This window comes from Protopterus annectens, chromosome 9.part0 (assembly GCF_019279795.1).
Source record: "Protopterus annectens isolate FY-2018-M chromosome 9.part0, PAN1.0, whole genome shotgun sequence".
Classification (NCBI taxonomy): domain Eukaryota; kingdom Metazoa; phylum Chordata; order Ceratodontiformes; family Protopteridae; genus Protopterus; species Protopterus annectens.
This window is the reverse complement of record NC_056743.1, coordinates 742,009,750-742,027,901: the sequence shown is the minus strand read 5'-3', so window position 1 is coordinate 742,027,901 and position 18,152 is coordinate 742,009,750. Positions and strand designations below refer to the sequence as shown.

The 18,152-nt window shown below is 39.7% G+C and overlaps 1 protein-coding gene across 7 annotated transcripts in view; it reads right to left on the bottom strand.

Moving 5' to 3' along the window:
• LOC122811493 (circularly permutated Ras protein 1-like) overlaps positions 1–18,152 on the bottom strand; it is a 1,239,209-nt gene that overhangs the window by 153,480 nt on the left and 1,067,577 nt on the right. The window lies entirely within an intron of this gene.

The following is an 18,152-nucleotide window of genomic DNA, read 5'->3' as shown; positions in this document are numbered from 1 at the left end:
TTTTAGGACTTGGTCTTGTGTAATAGCTGGAGGCGAGCCAGTTTCATGCACATCTTGGGGTATGGACAGAGAGAGGAGAGGAATAAAATTAAAGCTGAATTTAATCAGCCAGTAGGTTGACTACACATTCATCCTCAGTGTTCATAATATCCTCAGTGTTCATAACATTGTTCACAATCAGCTTAGTACATTGGTGTGTTGTGCTTTTGAGAACACAAATATAACTAAAAAAGGCCTTGTGACTGTTGTTGGCTTGGTTAATTATTTTACTCTCATATTTGTTGGAGGACAAAAACGTATCAACCATCCAGAATTTCATAGATGTCTAGATTTTTGCTTCATTTTTTTTGTTCTATTCCTTGTAAAATGGGTGGATTTCTGGAAAATCATTATGTACTGCAGTCAGTAAATAATGACAAGACACTGAGTATCTGACTTAACAGCATTCAGAAAATGTGTAACAATTCCAAAACTGTTATTCTAACAACTTTCTAACCATTAAAAATTCAATATTTAAAATATGTCCCTGATTTGGTTTTTCATCCCCACCCCCCCTTATTTTTGGCTTTGTCCAGAATTCTTGAGCAAAGTTATTGAGAGTAACACAAGCATATCACTCAAGTGCTCAGAAATTTGCAGATGTCTAGATTTTTGCCTTATATTTTTACCTACGGGATACACATAAATGTTATAAAATACACATATTGTATGAAATACAGTGGCACAGCAGATATCATTGTTTTCTCACAGCAAGAGGTCCCCCAGTTCGATTCTTGGCTGGGGTGGCTTGTGTGTGGAATCTGGATGTCCCTTCCTGTGTTCATGTGGGTTTCTTCCAAATGGTCCGGTTTCCTCCCACATTCTAAAGACATACAGTAAGCAGATTGGACACTTTACATTGGCTATAGGTGTGAGCGGGCATGGTTGTGTGGTGTGGAAGAACTACCGTGGCAGTGCTAGCCACCAGGCAGTGTAAAACTTGGCTCTAGATGACTGTCACTGTTGAATTGACATCCAGAGCCAACATGAAAAAAAAATGGGAAAAAGTGGTTGTTGATAGATATATTGTATAAAATATACATTTTTTAACTTCCCTTTTTCTGATGATGGAGACCCTCAAAATTCTCTGCAGGATTTCACATTTGGGAATACTGGTGATGTCCAACCCCTTACTGCCCATGTGATCCTAGAAAGTCATTTGCAAATGCAACAGTTCTGTGTCTCATTAATTTTCTGAGAACTGTATAGAAGAGCTGAGGAAGACAGGGAGAGAAAAAAACAGAGGGGACCTGCATTCAGAAAGCAAAACATACATATTTTCTGCTCTGCTGCATTCAGGCTTGTATATAACTGCTGCTGTTTTACATACTTATATATACAGCTTACAGATTTGATTCTGTGCTGTCATAATCCTTTTATAATTAAACTGAGCAGCTTTGTGAAAAATATTTTTATAAACGCATGCATTTAAGCAATCTATTTTATGAGGGCATTAAAGGTTACTATACGGCAACGAAAATGAATCCTGTAATGCTATCTAGCATCAGTAGTGTACGAGGTTTTCCATGTTAGCGATTTTGTGTAAGATGTTATTCTTGCTGATCCAGGATACTTAAATTGTGAAGTTGCTAGTCTGCTGGAATTAGAGTCATGTAGTTGTTATGTACTGTAACTGTTGTCATAAGTGTTCATTGTGGCCAGGCTCAAAGTTTTAATAATTGTCTGTGAAGGCAGATGCAGTGAAATGAGTGGCAGTGTCACCAAGGTCATCATAAATGGTATACAGATGCTGTAGCCCAAATGCAATCCTTGTATGCCAAATTATGTAATGCCTTTTAAAGGTGTGTAATGTTCAGGTTCTTATACAGTTTATTTGTAATGAAGTAACTAACATTACTGCTGTTCCCACTGCAAATGAGGTCAGTGAGATGCCATCAAACAACATTTAAGCTGATCTCTTACTGGTTAAGTGTTGCTCGGTGTCAGCAGGATTAATTTAGAGGTTGAATGCGTAAATCTGGAGTTCATTTAGCTTCTTATTATGTTTGCATGTGCTGGTGAGTCTATAATTTCCAGAGTCAGTGATGGGATCACTCTTATGCAGTGGCATGAAAATAGCTGTGTGCCACACCTGTGGGACAAGGCCCATTGTTAATTTCAGGTTAAACAGATTAAGGTGTGGGTCTGCCAGTGCTTGTGCAGGGCTATTTATAAAGGCAAACGAGTATTTGTCAAGCTCCACTGACGATGTCTCTTTTTGTTTTGAAGATAGATTTTACAACATATTCTTTTGTACGTTTGTGGTTGCAGTCCCTGTGGGATATGTAGGCCTTGGAATACCTATCTGTGGGGTAAAACTGGCACTAAATTTGCCAGTATGTTGTCCATATTCACTGGATCTGAGTAGGTATCTAGTTTTGAATCGGCTCTACACTGGATTGAATATTACTTCTTATTTACCTGACAAAGATTTGCAGTTATCTTTAGCTTCCCATGCCTGACTGACCTCTGATGTCCTCCGCAGTGTCAGTTTCAGCCTTGTAATACTAAAACACTTGTTTTTATGCGGTATGTTTTATCTAGGCTCTGTACACACTTTACGAACTGTATCAATAAAAAAAAGATACGATGACAGGATAAAACTACACATGGAAGCAGGACTGCAAGATATTTTGCTTAAATCATTTTTGCATTTTTCAGCCATCCCATCATGAATACATCTGCAACAGCTCGAGGACTTTGGAAAGAAGTACCTTTGTGGAAGTATGAAAAAAATTGAGCTAAGTGCTAAGCAAGAATGTCTGCAACAGAAAAGCAAAAAGCTGATCTACATAAGTACTTCAGAAGACATACCTCAGAGATATCTGAAGAGGCAGACTTGGAAAATATAAGTGTTTCCGGAGAAGAAAATTTTTTGCCAGAACATATGGAAATTACAGGAAGTGACCAACAAGCACAAGCTGTTATGTAGTGAATATAGTAGCAGGGATAAAAGAACTGAAGATGGGATATTTAGAAAAGGGCAGAAGCAAATTATATAGAAAAAATGGGAATTGTGGGAACAGTACATGCAGACTAAGGTTTAGGTGGAGGAATGAGTTTTAAAGAAAACAGGAAGTGAATGAGCTATACAGTGTTCAACTGACAAAAACTGTATAAAAGATTATATGTGATGTAGAATGTTTGCAACTGAAAATATTTCAATATAGTTTGTTTTCATTCATATAAATGTAAGACTGGCTATACAAGTGATAATTCAATAAATATGTTTCTTGTTTAATAAAGAAAGCACAAGCTGATGAAGTACAAAAGCCACAGTGTGATGCCACCTCCAGTCACACTGGAGAGATCATAGAATGCAGTGACAGCAAAGATGCAAACGATATTCCAGTAGCAGAATAGTGTAACCTTCAAGAAAGCAAAGGTTTCAATATTTTGGTTGCATATGGAGATCTTAATTAGTGTCTGCCTAGAAGGTCAGCTTAACATAACAGATGACCCAGCCTCATGGCCAGAAAGAACTGACTGAAATGTGTAAGACTACCTAGTAAAAAAAAAAAAACAGACCACCTGATATACTTTTGACTGAATTTCTTTGAAATGAGAATGGAGCACACTTTCCAAAAGTTCACTGCAGAGGAAAACTGAGAAACTGAGAAATCATTTCTCACCCTTGGTTAATATATTTCATGCCAGTGGATACGATATTTTGTTTCTATTGTCCCTCTGGAAATTATGGAAATAGTGCCCTGACTAGTACTGGATTCAACAACTGGCCCAATGTAGACATTAGAAAGGCAAAGCATGAGAAATCAAAAGGGTCATTTAGTAGCTATGTGGAGTTGTTGTGAACTGCAGAGGACATTGTGCTGAGACCACTACTGACAAAGTTCAAGAAAACCTTATAAATCAAGAAAGAAAGAGATGGTGTCAAGTTTTTGTGAGGTTAGTTGCTGTAGTCCAGTTATTTTCCTAATGTAATCTTACATTCCTTGGCTCTGTGAGCAGACAGGAGGTTCATATAATGGCAACTTTCTTGGAGTTATAGAACTGCTTAGAAACTTTGACACAAGACCATGTTAAGATGAATTTATAATATAGAAATGCACAATCACTACCTTGGTAAATGTACTCAGAATTAACCCATCAGTATATTATGGGAGATGCAGTCAGAAAGATCATCATTCATGACTGCTGTCCAGATATCAGCCATCAAGAACAGATGCCCTTGGCAATTAGACATTATTTTGATGGTACAGTACCTGATACAGTAGCTGGTGTGTACAAGCAGTTTATCACATTTTTAGGTGTAGAGAGCACCACTGAGGAAAATGTGTATAATCTGGTTAAGCAGGGAATAGAAAAATTAGGGTTAGTCTTCAACTACTATCCGAGGTCAAGGCTATGACAATGAAACCAACATGAAAAGAAAGGAATCCAGTGTTCAGGTTTGACTTTTACAAGACAATCCAAGAACATTTTTATAGCATGTGCTTGTCACAACTACAACCTAGTACCAGGAGATATGGCACAAACCTGTCCTGATGCACTTACATTTTTTGGAACACTTCAGTCTCTTTACATGCTTGTTTTCAACTTCAACAAGGAGATAGGCAGTTTTCCACACAACAGGCCCTTCCATAAAGCCTCTGTGTGAAACCAGATGTGAATATTGAATACAAAGTGTAAAGGCTGTAAGGTATTGAGCTGGCAATTGCTATGATGCCCTTATTGCTATAGCAGAAACTTCAGAAGATTCCCAGCTAAGAAGTAAAGCTGAATCACTCTGTAACTAAATGAAAGATTAAAACTTTATTGTTTTGTTGGTACTCTAGTATGACTTGCTGTTTCAAGTAAATTTTGTCAGCAAAGAACTACAAGGCCTTTCTTCTTTTGAAAATCTCTTGCATTGGCTGAAGAATAAGAGAGACTGATTGTGAACAAGTCTTAGTTGTTGTAACTGACTTGTAGTTCGACCCAGAATTCAGGGCTAAACTACTGAGAAAGAAAAAGGCACAGATACTATGAGTCTCCTGATGATCCCATTATTGATCCCACTCAATCTTACAAAATAGAATGTTTCAATTAAGTGCTAGACAAGGCTGCAGTCTTTGGAGACATGGGTTCAGCAACTGAAAAGCCACACCTGGTTATTTGGATTTTTAACTAAATTTCAGCAAACTCAAAGGATGAGTAAAAACATGCTGTGTGAATTGCAATAACTCGTGTAAAGCACATTCAGGGATGTGAACTTGTGAAAACTATACATCACCAGACCCAGTCATATGGAAACGGAAGCACTGAAACCTATTCTTCCATATTCATATCGGACAGCCTTTAAAAATCCTTGAATTTCTAACAGTGAATGGGACAACTATTGGACTTCCAAGTTTTTTTATTACTCTACATATATTTCTAACCATACCAGTCACAGTGGCATCAGGTGAAAGGAGCTTTTCCAAACTTAAATTGATAAAATTGTACCCAACATCAACTATGCTCCAAGACAGACTTAACAGCCTTGCAATACTATCTACAGAATGTGGGGAAGTAAAAAAATATATATATTTTGACAACATTTTAAAAGAATTTGCAGAAAGGAAAGCCAGAAAAAAATTCTGTAAGTTAAACTGGGCATCAAAACTAATTTTTCCATCATACTTTGGAGAAACAAATTCTGGAATTCTTTGCCTTAAACGACAGAGCCACTGCATTTTTTTTCTATACAGATATTTTTATGAATATCAATCTCAACAGTATTGGGGAAAGGAACTTTCGCTGTACAGCTGCTATACATATCTTAATAATGCCACTCATAATGACAGCATGAAAAAACTTTTGCAAATTAAAACTGCTCAGAATCTTATCTAATGTCAACTACGCTTGAAGATTGGACTCAAACCCCATTTTGCAATATAGGCTTTACTGAAGAATGTGATGAAGAAAAACACAAACAACAAAATTTCAAGAGAGTCTGTAGAATATAAAGCAAAAAAAAAAATAGAATTAAAAGCACTGTAACAAATTCTTCATACTTTGGAAACTATTTGAATATCGTGGAAATAGAATTCCTTGCTCTGAGTGAGAGACCTGCTGGATTTCCATGTACTTATCGCTCTACAGATATTTTTTACAATACCATTGAACGTGGCAACCGAGGAAAGCAGCTTTCTGAATTAAAATTGCTCAAGTCTTTCTTAAGGTCAAACATGCCTGACAATTATACTCAAATCCTGCTTTCACACAAGCTTTACAAGAGTAGTGGGTTGAAACTAGAAAATTAAACTTTGGCAGTATTTTGAAAAAGTTTATACAACAGAAACCAAGAAAGATTTACTCTCTAAGTAGCACGGTAACTTCCTTACACATATCAGGAAATGTAATTCTCTGCTTTGAGTGAGAGAGATACAGTTTCCTAATTTTCTAATTCCTCTTGCATATTTTTAATGTACTACCTACAGTGCCATTAGAAGAAAACGTTTTTCAAATTAAAATTGACAAAATCTTATCTGAGGTCAGTCATGCTGCAAGATAGATTCAGCCATGCTTTACTTAATATGATAAAGCAAAAAAACTAAACTTTAGAATGTTAAGACTTAAATAATGTATTATTATTTATAAAATGTAATGAAGTAAAAATGTTTTCTGTCAACATCTGTAAAGACGCTGCAGAGCACAAAGGATATCAGATTTCAATGACAGTTTCAAAGCCTTTAAATAAAAAAACAACAAAAACTTTATATGCATAAGTACTGTTGTGTTTTTAACCTGTTTTATGTTTAACTGTACTCTAATGAAACAGTAGTGCAGCCCTTGTGACCAAACAAAGCCAACCATGGGTAAATCTGGGTTCCTGTCAGAAGAACTAAGACAAATGTCAAATGCATCTTCATCGAACTGTAAATGTCAAAAATGCAAAATGATGAAGTGGCTTTTAAGCGAGTTCTTTCCCTGGGAAAGAAGTCGCTTGGCCGCTTCCGTCACTTTGCCGTTTTCGGCACTGTAGTGTGATCTCGGAGTTGGTATATTTAAGTAGGGGGTTGTGGGGGGAGAACCCCCCCTCTTAAAATAGTGTTTAGTGTGTTTTTTTTTTTTTTTGGGAACAGCGAATGTTTTCCCTGGGAAAAAATTAGCTGTTCTGGCTCTTTGCTCTTTTTTGTTTTCGTTCTTTTGTGGCCGATATAATAGCGTTCGCTCTTTTGATTGTTCGCTGTTATAACATAGACCAGTAAATCCAACATTACCCACACCCAGCCATAGGTTATTGTTATTATACAATGACATTATTTAAGAAAAAAGTTAATTCCTTTTCTTAAATAATGTCCTTGTATAAGGGCACAGTGTTGCTTTTCCCCATTTTACCCAGTATCCTGGAGCATTCCTGATGTATTGCACATGCTTATGTGACTTTTGTTCCCACGCTTACTCACTACATCAGTGCAGTATAAAGCAAGCAACAGAGAAAGAAGATCTCCATTGCCTTTTTTTTTTTTTTATTAAAAAAAAAAAAAGAAACCGGGAGACTTTCAATGTACGGGAAAGACAAGACAGAGAAAATAAAAGTTCTGTATAACATACCTGATTATCCTTTTATTTTTGTCTGTCCCATATCTCTCATTCATTTGAAGTCTCTAGTTTTTGTAAGCTTTTTTTTTTTTTTTAATTTAAAACAAAGTGATCACTGATATACAATACAATAATGCTAAAAGAAAATAACATTTTTGTAGCATATATTAAGTAATTATATAATATGCAATAACATATTCATGATACTTTTTATCCACAATACACAATGAGGCAGAGATCTGAAACACTGGAAAGCTTTACAGAATATAAACAAAGACAGATTCCTTATCCACAGACTGTAAAAACTAAGAGAAAATTCGAGCCAAGCTAGAATTTCCACTGAGCAACCCTCAAACCACTTGTATTAGAGGCACATGGGATATATGCAAATGAGCCTTATGAACATCATGTGTTTCAGCTATATGGTGATTCTGAATGCCCATGACTTTTTTTTTAAGTCATTATATGGACAATTGCAGGCCAATTCTGTCAGATTTATTACACATTCGCAAGTCCAGTGGTATCATAAACACCCACTCAAGGGATCTCAATCTTTTGCAAAATAAACTGAACATGTTAGAGGGATAGGTTTCTATCAGACAGAATACCTCTCCTATGCAACCACCTTCCATATGACATAAGGTACTACTCTTTCTCTAGTAAAATGTAATTTCAATGAATGGATGGATAACTGCAAATTCACCCCAGTTTAGCACCCTTGTTCCTTGTGGATTACGAGAAACTTGTAAATGTTCCAACATATTTTTGCTTTGCCCATCTCTGGATTATTTGTATGCAAAATATAAGGGCTAAAAACTACCATGGGAATGTAAAGCTAAGCTTCAGAAAGTGTTGTGGTCATTTATATTTATTTATTTACCTATTTTACATTTGATTTCCTGGTAATTGTCCGGCTGGGCTAACAGACCAGATGGCATAATGGTTAAGCTCTTCGCCTCCTATGCACAAGGTTCGATTTGGTTCTCCGACCAACACCTGTTTGGAGTTTATACATTCTCCCTGTGTCTCCGTGGGGTTTCTCCCACATCTGAAAAACATGCTGAGTGTTTCCATCTCAAACTAATCAATGAATGGAGCTGCGGGCAGCAGCACAGACTCTACATGGTGCCCTATAGGGGAAGAGTTGTACAGGACAACCACTTTGGACATCTACTGTGGTGTGCAACCTCAAGATAGGAGAACATGGATCACAGAGTGTGTGCCATGGCAGGGCTAGCCACTCAATGCTGAAAAATATGGCTCTAGGTGATTCAGTCATGTTGATTAATGTCGCCAAAATGGGCATGGGTAGTTACCAGTGATAAGTGGGATGAGGACCCGGCCTACTCTGACCTACACCAGGGACCCTTGCTAATAGTGGGAGGGATATATGTGCTCCTATTGGCCAGTGTGTTCCCACCATAAATCCCAGCAATAAGCTACTGGGTGGCCAGTGTCTAATTTCCCAGCCTGGGTTACCTGGGATAGCTTTGTTGAGCAAAATCTGGACATAAAACCAACCTGCCAAACATGAACTGAGAATTGCTGCACTTAATGTGGGTTCACTGACAGGACACAGCTTAGAAGTGGATTACATGATAAACCAGAGAATGCCATGGGACCTGACAACATCCCAGTCTGTGTTTTACATGAACTACAGAATGAACTGGCACCCCACCTAAGTACCATGTTCAATCATAGCCTCACCTCAGGCTTTGTGCCCAGTGAATGGCGCACAGCGATGGTTATCCCACTCCACAAAGGGGGAGCCACCACAGACCTCGGGAACTACTACCCCATTAGCCTAACAAGCCTAGTCTGCAAGGCCATGGAACGTATCATCATGGAACTTATAAACAAAGACATTGGTAATCTCCAAACTCTGGACACCCCCAGTTCGGGTTTGTAAAAGGTAGATCATGTCTCCTAAACCTGTTTGACTTCTTTGAAGCAGTCACCAAAGCCATAGACGAGGGCAAGGTGGTTCACACAGCCTATCTAGATCTTGCCAAGGCTTCTGACACCATCCCCCACTCTGGAATTATAGATAAACTCACTAAACTAGGTATAAATCCCTATGTCACAAGATGGGCTGCCAACTGGCTCACTGACAGAACCCACACCGTGAAAGTAGCAGACTCCAAATCCAAGTTCAGACCAGTGACAAGTGGAGTACTACAGGGTTCAGTCCTGGGTCCTCTCCTGTTTGGTATCCACTTTTCTGAAGTACAGGCTAACACAGAAGGTCTTTGGTTAATGTAGTTCACAGATGACTGCAAACTAGGAGCCATAAATGAAACTCCTAACAATGTGGACATCCTACAAAAGAGCCTCACTGAGACAGATGCCTGGTGTCAAAGCCATGGCCTCAAGCTCAGTGCCAAAAGGTGCACTGTCATCCCTTTTGGTAAAAACTCTGTACCCTTGAGCTACCACATAGGTGGTAGTCTACTTAACACCGAAAGTGGGATACGAGACCTTGGGACACAGGTGGACAGTAGTCTCTCCTTTGATAATCACATTGCCACAGTAGTTAGGAAATCCTTCTACGTGGCACACCTCATCACAAAAGGTTTCTCATCCAGGAAAAAAGAGGTCATTGTTCCTCTCTACTCATCACTCATTAGACCCATTATAGAGTACAATCCCCCTTTTGGGATGCACCTCACAAGACATTTACAACAACTGGAAAGCCATAGAAATACCTCACAAAGAGGATTACTGGCCTCAAACAGATGTCCTTCACAGACCATCTCAAAAAACTCCAGCTTTACTCTGTTGCATATCGCCTACTCAGAGGCAATCTCCGCCTAACATACAAAGCTATATCAAACCCAGAGCTGTTGAACATGCTCCACTTAAAGAAATCCCAATCCCTCCATGCTGCACGCTCTAGGGGCCTAAACCTTGTCACCACAATAAACAGAACATGCTGGAGGCATAGATTCCTGTCCCAGAGACTTCCCATACTCTGGAACAAACTACCTATCTATATCAAACAAAGCTCCTCATTAGCACTCAAAGAAAAATCTTGATGACTGGATGGGAAATAGGAAATTCAGCCTGGGGATCACCTCTGTGGCTCTGCTTGACAGGGGCACAGTAAAATAATTTTCTTGGGTGGCGAAAGCCAGGGTACCTTTTTGGCTTGGCTTGTATAGGCCCTAGGGCCGATCACCTAGTACCTACCTATGAACCTATGTATCCAAGAGATGAGATGGAAGGGCAGTGCAGCAAAGGCACTTGGCTTGGGATCCAGATTGTACTAATCAGGACAGGGATAGGCTAGAAATGGTGTAGGAATTGTGTGGTGAGAGAGAATCAGACTCCAGTGTAATTATAGGGCAGTATTCATAATCTCAGCCTGTGCCCCACAGCAGGGTTGTGATAGTGAGGAAAAGAGGGCATTCAGACAGCATCTGCAGGACCTACTACATAAAGCAGGACAACATGAATGGGTGCTGACAATGGGTGACTTGAATGCACATATCAGGACAGACAGAACAGGATACGAGGACTGCCTGGGTCTGCATGGGTGGGCAACAGGAATAAAGGAGGAGAAGCCATTCTAGACTTCTGTCTGGCAAACTGCTTGATAGTAGCCAACACAGATCACATACAACAGCAGCCAACATGCAACTCAGGTAGACTTCCTCCTAGTAAGGAAAAGGCACCGGGGTAGAATCCATGATTGCAAAGTCAACCCGAGTGAAACAGTCGGCCCACAGCATAAACCACTAGTTGCCACAATCAGCTGCAAGCAGTGGTCAGAGAAGGCTCTCAAGTCAACAGAGACAAGGCTGAAGTTGACTAGAGAGAAAGTACTACAGTTCAACGAATTACTCAGGGCTCTAGCACCCCCAAAAGAGGAGGAAATATGTGGAGTTGAACAAGAATGGCAGCACCTAAAAACATGTGTTAGGACTACAGAAAAGATATGTGGCCGAGCCAGTTATGGAAATAAGGTATATAAGGAAAGCTGGTAGCAGACTGCAGAAGCCCGGGAAGTCATCAAAAGAAAGAAGTGCAGGGAGAAGTGGGAGATAGAAAAGACTGACCAGGCTAGGAAGGACTACTAGCTGGCTACCATAGAAGCTAAGAAAAAAGTTGCAATAGCAAAGGATAGGGCATCAGAGGTACTGTACCACCTTCTGGAAAGTGACTCAGCAGGTGGCACAAAAACTATACCAGGCTGCAAGTCAAAGAAAGAAAGATAAAGAAGATAGTCAGGCACCATTCATAAGGGATGCCAGCAACAACCTGCTCGCTAGTCCCACAGGACTTCAAAGGCAGATGGAAGGAGTATTTCCAGCAGCTTCTGAAAGAAGAAAACCCCACAGAAGCTGTACTGCCCCAGAAATAGCCTATGATGAGAGAAGAGGAGCCCACCCTAGAAGAAGTAAGAACAGCACTATGGAAAATAAAGTCAGGGAAAGCAGCAGGTTCAGATGAGGTCACAGCAGATATGATAAAGATGCTGGATGAGATAGGGGAAATGGCTCCTGAGGGTACTATTAGCAGTGTGGAGAGAAAGGCATATCCCAGATGACTGGAGGAATAAGCATACTCATGCCACTGTACAAAAACAAAGGGGACATCCACAACTGTGGGTGGTACAGAGGCATCAAACTTCTATCAATTGCATGAAAGGGTGATTGATAAACAGATGCACAGAGTAGTAGAATGTAAGATGGGAGATGAGCAGTTCAGATTCAGATCAGGGTGCAGCACAATTGGATATTTGCAGTGAAACAGATACTTGAGAAGAAGCTAGAGATGAGGAGACAGTCCAACTGGGCATTCCAAGACTTGGAGAAAGCATATGACAAGGTCCTATGAAAGTTGATCTGGGCAGTACTGTGGTGGTTTGAAGTCCCAGAAACATTGGTAGAATTAGTGCAGGCTATGTACAAGAACCCAATCACTCAAGTACGAATAAGTGCCCGGCCTCACAGAGGGGTTCCCAGTGGGAGTTGGTGTACACCAGGCTGCAGCTCTGAGCCCACTACTGTTCATACTGGTGATGGACTACTTTAGCAAACAGGTCGGAGGGGACAGATCAACAAAGCTGCTGCATGCACACGATCTGGCATTACAGACAAATTCTGAGCTAGAACTTTAGCAAAGGAGGGGAGAATGGAATGCAAAACTGAAGGTAGATGGGATGAAACTAAGCACAGATAAGGTGGCAATGGCAGCAAACTGGGGAAATCAGAAGAAGCTGAGAACAGAGATAGAAGGGAAGATAGTAGAACAGGTAAACAAGCTTCAAGTATCTCGGAGGGGTGGTTGAGGAGAAGGGAAGTCTGAATGAAGAGGTCAAAGCTAGTATCAGAAGGGCTGCAGCCAACTGGCATAGTGTGTCAGGTGTGGTCTATGACAGAAGAATGCCAAAGAAGCTGAGAAGTAAGGTGTACAAGACAGTAGTGTGACCAGTACTACTGTATGGTACAGAAACCTGGGTAGTAAAGGCAGAACAGTTGAAGAAGCTGGAGGTGATGGAAATTAAGTGCCTGAGAAGGGTGGTAGGATGCACACTGTGGGACAGATGAAGAAAACAGGACAAGAGGGCAGAAGCCAAAGTAGCTCCAACTGCAGAAAAGATCAAAGAGAACAGATTATGGTGGTTTGAACATGTGCAGAAAAGCAGATGACACTCTGGTGAGGAAGATTTGGGACAGACAGGAAGAAGGTAAAAGGAAGCAAGGATGTCCAGCAAAGAGGGGGATGGATTGTGTGAAAGAAGATCTGTGACAGTCGGGCATGAGTACTGAAGAAGGCAAGAGTGTGGCACTAAATCTAGAGATCTGGTGACAGTTAATACGATACCCTGAACCCATGTAGAAAAAAAATGGGAAAAAGGGGGGTTGCTGCTGCTGCTGATGTCTGGCTGGGCTGGAAGCCCATTTTCAGTGGAGACCTGGGGAGAAAAGCTCCATACACAAACATCATGTTAGAGTTATACAAAGAAAATACATTAAAGTGACAATACACAGTTGTACAGAGAAATGTGACAAAAACAAATAGTACAAGTAAGATGTAGAAGACAAAAAAAGCATCAGCTGGGAGTTGCATGTACAAATAAAATGCATCATCATTACGGTGTAAACTGAATCTAATGCAGGCTACTCTGAAATAACATTGGGTGAAAACAAATATACACAGTGTGTGAAATAGAGACACATTGAGTGCCAAAGTTAGCAGACATCAAATGGTTGATCCATCATTAGTGGCAGAGAGTAATTGGATCCCTAGTCTGAGTTAGAGCAAGGACAAAGCCAGTAGTTGGAAAAGTATCCTCTGAGAGTTTTCTTGAATATGAAGGTGTTGTCACAATATTAAGGATGTGCTGAGGTAATAGGTTCCAAGACTTGGAAATTTTGTTGGAGTACAGTGAGTCACTGAAACTGTTCATAGATTTGGTTACTTTTAGAAGTTTATCAGAGGAACGTAGTTCTCTGAAGTTAATAGTTAGCTTGGATTAAATATTTTAAGTCAGGGCAGATATTTTGGTTTGGTTAAAATTTTATGTTCAAAAGTGAGTTAGTTTAATTGAAGTAAATGGGATAGCACAATCCAGTTGAGTTTTTTTTTAGAGCTAGGCAGAGGTGATCCCTATAGGTTATGTTGGCCATAAATATGGCTATTTTATTGTACCATGACTCTAACTGGTTAACATCTGTCTTATGTAAGTTAGTAAAGATTTGTGAAGAGTAGAGAAGGGTGGATAAAGAAATGACCTGGCAGTGGCTAGTCTGGAGGTGCTGGTGAGATAGGGTTTGGCTCTGTAGAGTTGACCTAATTTTATATGTACTTTTTCATAGTTATAGCTATGTGTTTATCTAGTTTTAGTTGATTGTCGAATGTAATGCCAAGGAGTTTGGTATGTTCAACTGGTTCAATAGCAGTTTGGTTAGATGAAAAGTTGGTGAGTGGAGGCGTTTTGTAAGTAGTCTTGTTTTTGGAGAAGACCATGAGTTTAGTTTTTTTTTAGAGCTGAGGATGAGATTGTTTTCAGCTAGGTAGGTTTCCATGTCTAACAGAGAATTTGTTTTTTTTCGTGAAGTTCAAGGGTAGTGGGGGCTGAGCATATGAGGGTGGCAGCATCTGCATACTGGATTATGGTGGCATACTTAGTGGCAGTAGAAAGGTTACTTGTGAATATGGTGAAAATAAGGGGACCTAATACAGAATCTTGAGGTACGCCGAAAGAGATAGGCAAGAGGGGGGAGAGGATGTTGTCTATTGGAGAGGTAACTAAGGAACCACTGAAGGGAGGATAAACTTAAGTCATATGAGGTAAGTTTGTGAAGAAGTTTTTGATGGTAGATGTGTCAAATGCCTTTGACATTTCTAAAAACACTGAGGAGATGAGAAGGGCACTGTTTCTGAGGAGGTTTACTGTGTTGGTGAAACTGACCAGAGCAGTAGACGTGCTGTGTTTGGGACAGGATCCATGCTGAGAGTTGGACAGCATGTTGTTATTTAGGAGGTAATCAAGTAGTTGATGGTGGATGCATTTTTCTAAAATTTTAGCTAGAGGAGAGAGTAGAGCAATGGGACAGTAGTTAGAGAAGTCAGTGGAAGTGCCACCTTTGTGGAGAGGTATGGTATGTGAGATTTTCCAGACAGTGGGGACATACTTCTCAGAGATGAAACAATTAATGAGAACAGATACAGGATAGCAGATAGATGGTACAGCTAACTTTAGGTATTCATCTGGGAGAAGGTCACCAGCAGGGATGAAGGTTTAAGCTTTGCAAGAAGCATTTTGATGTAGCTAGTCTGAATCGGTGATAAGATGAAAGAGTTAAGGGAGTTGACTGGATGAGGACTGATTAGTGGTACATTGGGGTTGTTTTGTATGAGGGATGTTACAGAGTTGACAAAGTGCGAGTTGAATTGTGAGGCTAGGCTATCTGTGACATGAGGTGGAGAGGGGTAAAGTGGAAGATTTGTCAGGCTTAAGGAGGTGGTTTATGCTTTGCCAAAATTTAGCTGGGTTGTGTGTATGTTTTTGCTGAGATTTGAGGAAAAAATATTTTTTTGTCAAGTATAATCTGTTTTTTTAGCTTGGTTCCACAGTTGTTTATATTCTAGCCAGTCTGTTTGTTTTTTGTTAGGTGGTAGATTGACCAAGCTTTGCCCCATTGCTTTAGTAAGGCTTTGGAGTTGCTTGTTAGCCAAGGTAAATGTTTTGATTTGGTATGAATTTTCCTAATGGGGGCCAGGCTGTTCTTTATATTCTGGAAGGTGTCATTGAAGTACTGGACTGCAAGACTGAGGTGGAGGGCTTTGAGGGGGAGCCAGACATACTTCTGGAAAAGAGAGTTAAATAAAGGAGGAGAGAAGTTTTTTGTTGCAAATGAATTTGAATATGATGTTATTGGGGGAGTGAAATTTTTTAAGGAAGATGAAAGTTGGTGTATGGTCACACTAAAGGTGTCAAGGAAGGCAGCTGACATTATAATTAGAGGTAGAATTTTTTATAAGAATCCAGTCAAAGATGGATTGCTTTTAAGTATGTTTGTCGATTCAGGTTGGTGAGATTATAGAGGTTTATGAAGGTAGAGGGGTTTTCAGATGAGCACGTAAGCCAGTCTAGGTTGAAGTCACAAAGGACAATGGTTTCCTGGGTGAAGTTAGTAGAGATTCTGTACAGTATATGTATTATTTTGGATACATTGTTTCCTGGGGGATAGGTAAGTTGCTACGATGGTTACAGTCTTGTGGGTGTTGATTTTGAGGCATGCTACTAAAACTTCTAAGTTGGGGAGGTCTGGGGGGATACAGTTAACTCATTCCAGGTTGAGGGTTCTGTGGAAGCAGATATTATAGCCTGTGGGTAAAATTATTTGATCATTAATATGTGGTTTGAGCCAGGTTTTAGTTACAATAGCAATGTCTGGGGAGTAGAAGTCCATGGCAACCTGGAATTCATTCATTTTATTAAGTAGACTTCTCAGGTTGAAGTTAATTATGAGTAGATCAGTTTTATTGGCTTTAATATAAGGAGTATTGGTAGAGTTGTGATTGTGGGTAGGGGAGAACTGTGGTATGTTGCTGGTAAGGGGACCTGGGTTTGGGTGGATGCCTTCACAATGTTTTATATTAGTGAGGGAGTGAAGTAGTAGATTAGATAGCTTTTCAAACAGCCAATAGTATTTGAGGGTGGGGGGTGCAGGTGGTTGGGAGGGGTCATATCTAAATGTTATGAGAAGTGAAATATTTCTACTGAAATGTTGAACACTGATAGTAACATTTGAGTTAATCAGGCTGGAGTTAGAATGCAGAGGAAGAGTAGAAGATAGGTAGTGATTAATGCAGAGTGAAGTATAGGAGTTTGTTGTGTATGTTAGTACTAGGATGCAAAGTAGGTAGGGCAGAGGGAATATATGGCGAGTAGTAGGCATTGTAGAATATATAGCTAGAGAGGTTTGAAAGTGGAAGGAGAACATAGGTGAAAGAGTAGTGTGTGGATCTAAACTAGACAAGTGAGATGTGGGGAGGGGTTAAGGGATAGGTATGGGTGGGTGTGTTGAGGGGTGTGGGGAAGAGGTTTTAATTGGATAATTGGTCAGAGGGCGGGGACAGTGAAAGAATACATTTCTGGATATGGGGGTGGGTGGGAATGGGAGTGGGTAGAGGAGCAGAGTGAGCCCAAGCGTAGTGTGGGTGAATAAATTGGGTTGCATCACAATGAAGAGCGAAAATATCAGCAAAAAGTTATCAGTCAAGTAACCTGCCACAGGTGAGAGCTAGCAGGAATAGGTTCTAAAGCAAGTGTAAGTAACAAATCTTTGGTGTTGGATATAACATTCATACCATATAAAATACTAAACTATATAGTCTGTGATGTAAAAATTGTTTTGTTTTTACATTTTATGTTCTTGGTAAGGGTGGCCCCCAGAATATTCTTCTCAAAGCTGAAAATCCCTGCAATGAGGTCATAAAGACTAAATCCTTAATTCCTAACTTCTTAAATTAATGCATCTGCTGCTATATTTCCATGTAAAATGCATCAGAAGTGGTTTCCTACTTCCTAGAAAGATAAGTTGTCAACTAGTTCTTGCAGATGGAATGCCTCACACCAATATTTAGAAACATGATGATGTAGTAGAGAAACCACAATTTAAATAAGATACAGCTCCTCTACAGATGTAAGTTATTGAGATCATCCCATAATGATTTGCAGTTATATGTACATCACTGCTTAATACAGCTTCTGTGACATGATTTTGTTGGTGTGGTTATAGAGAAAAACTGACAGTGAAACTAAAAAATCAAATACACTATAGTCTTTAATTTTTGCATAATCACTTGGAACTTTATCATGAGGAGTACAACAGGTAATGAAATTAATTGTAAAGCAAAGGCACTTGGAAACATGAGTATTATACTCTTACTTTAGTCACTGAACAACTTATTGCATTTCTGAGCAGAAATACCACAGAGACAGCTTGAGGTTGTGCAGTATGGTGCCAGAAACAACAGCCTGTGGAATAAGGTTTTCCATTCACAGTTGACAGTGATGTGCACATATATAATTCTGAATACTGAATTACTGCAGGACTGTACTCTTATTA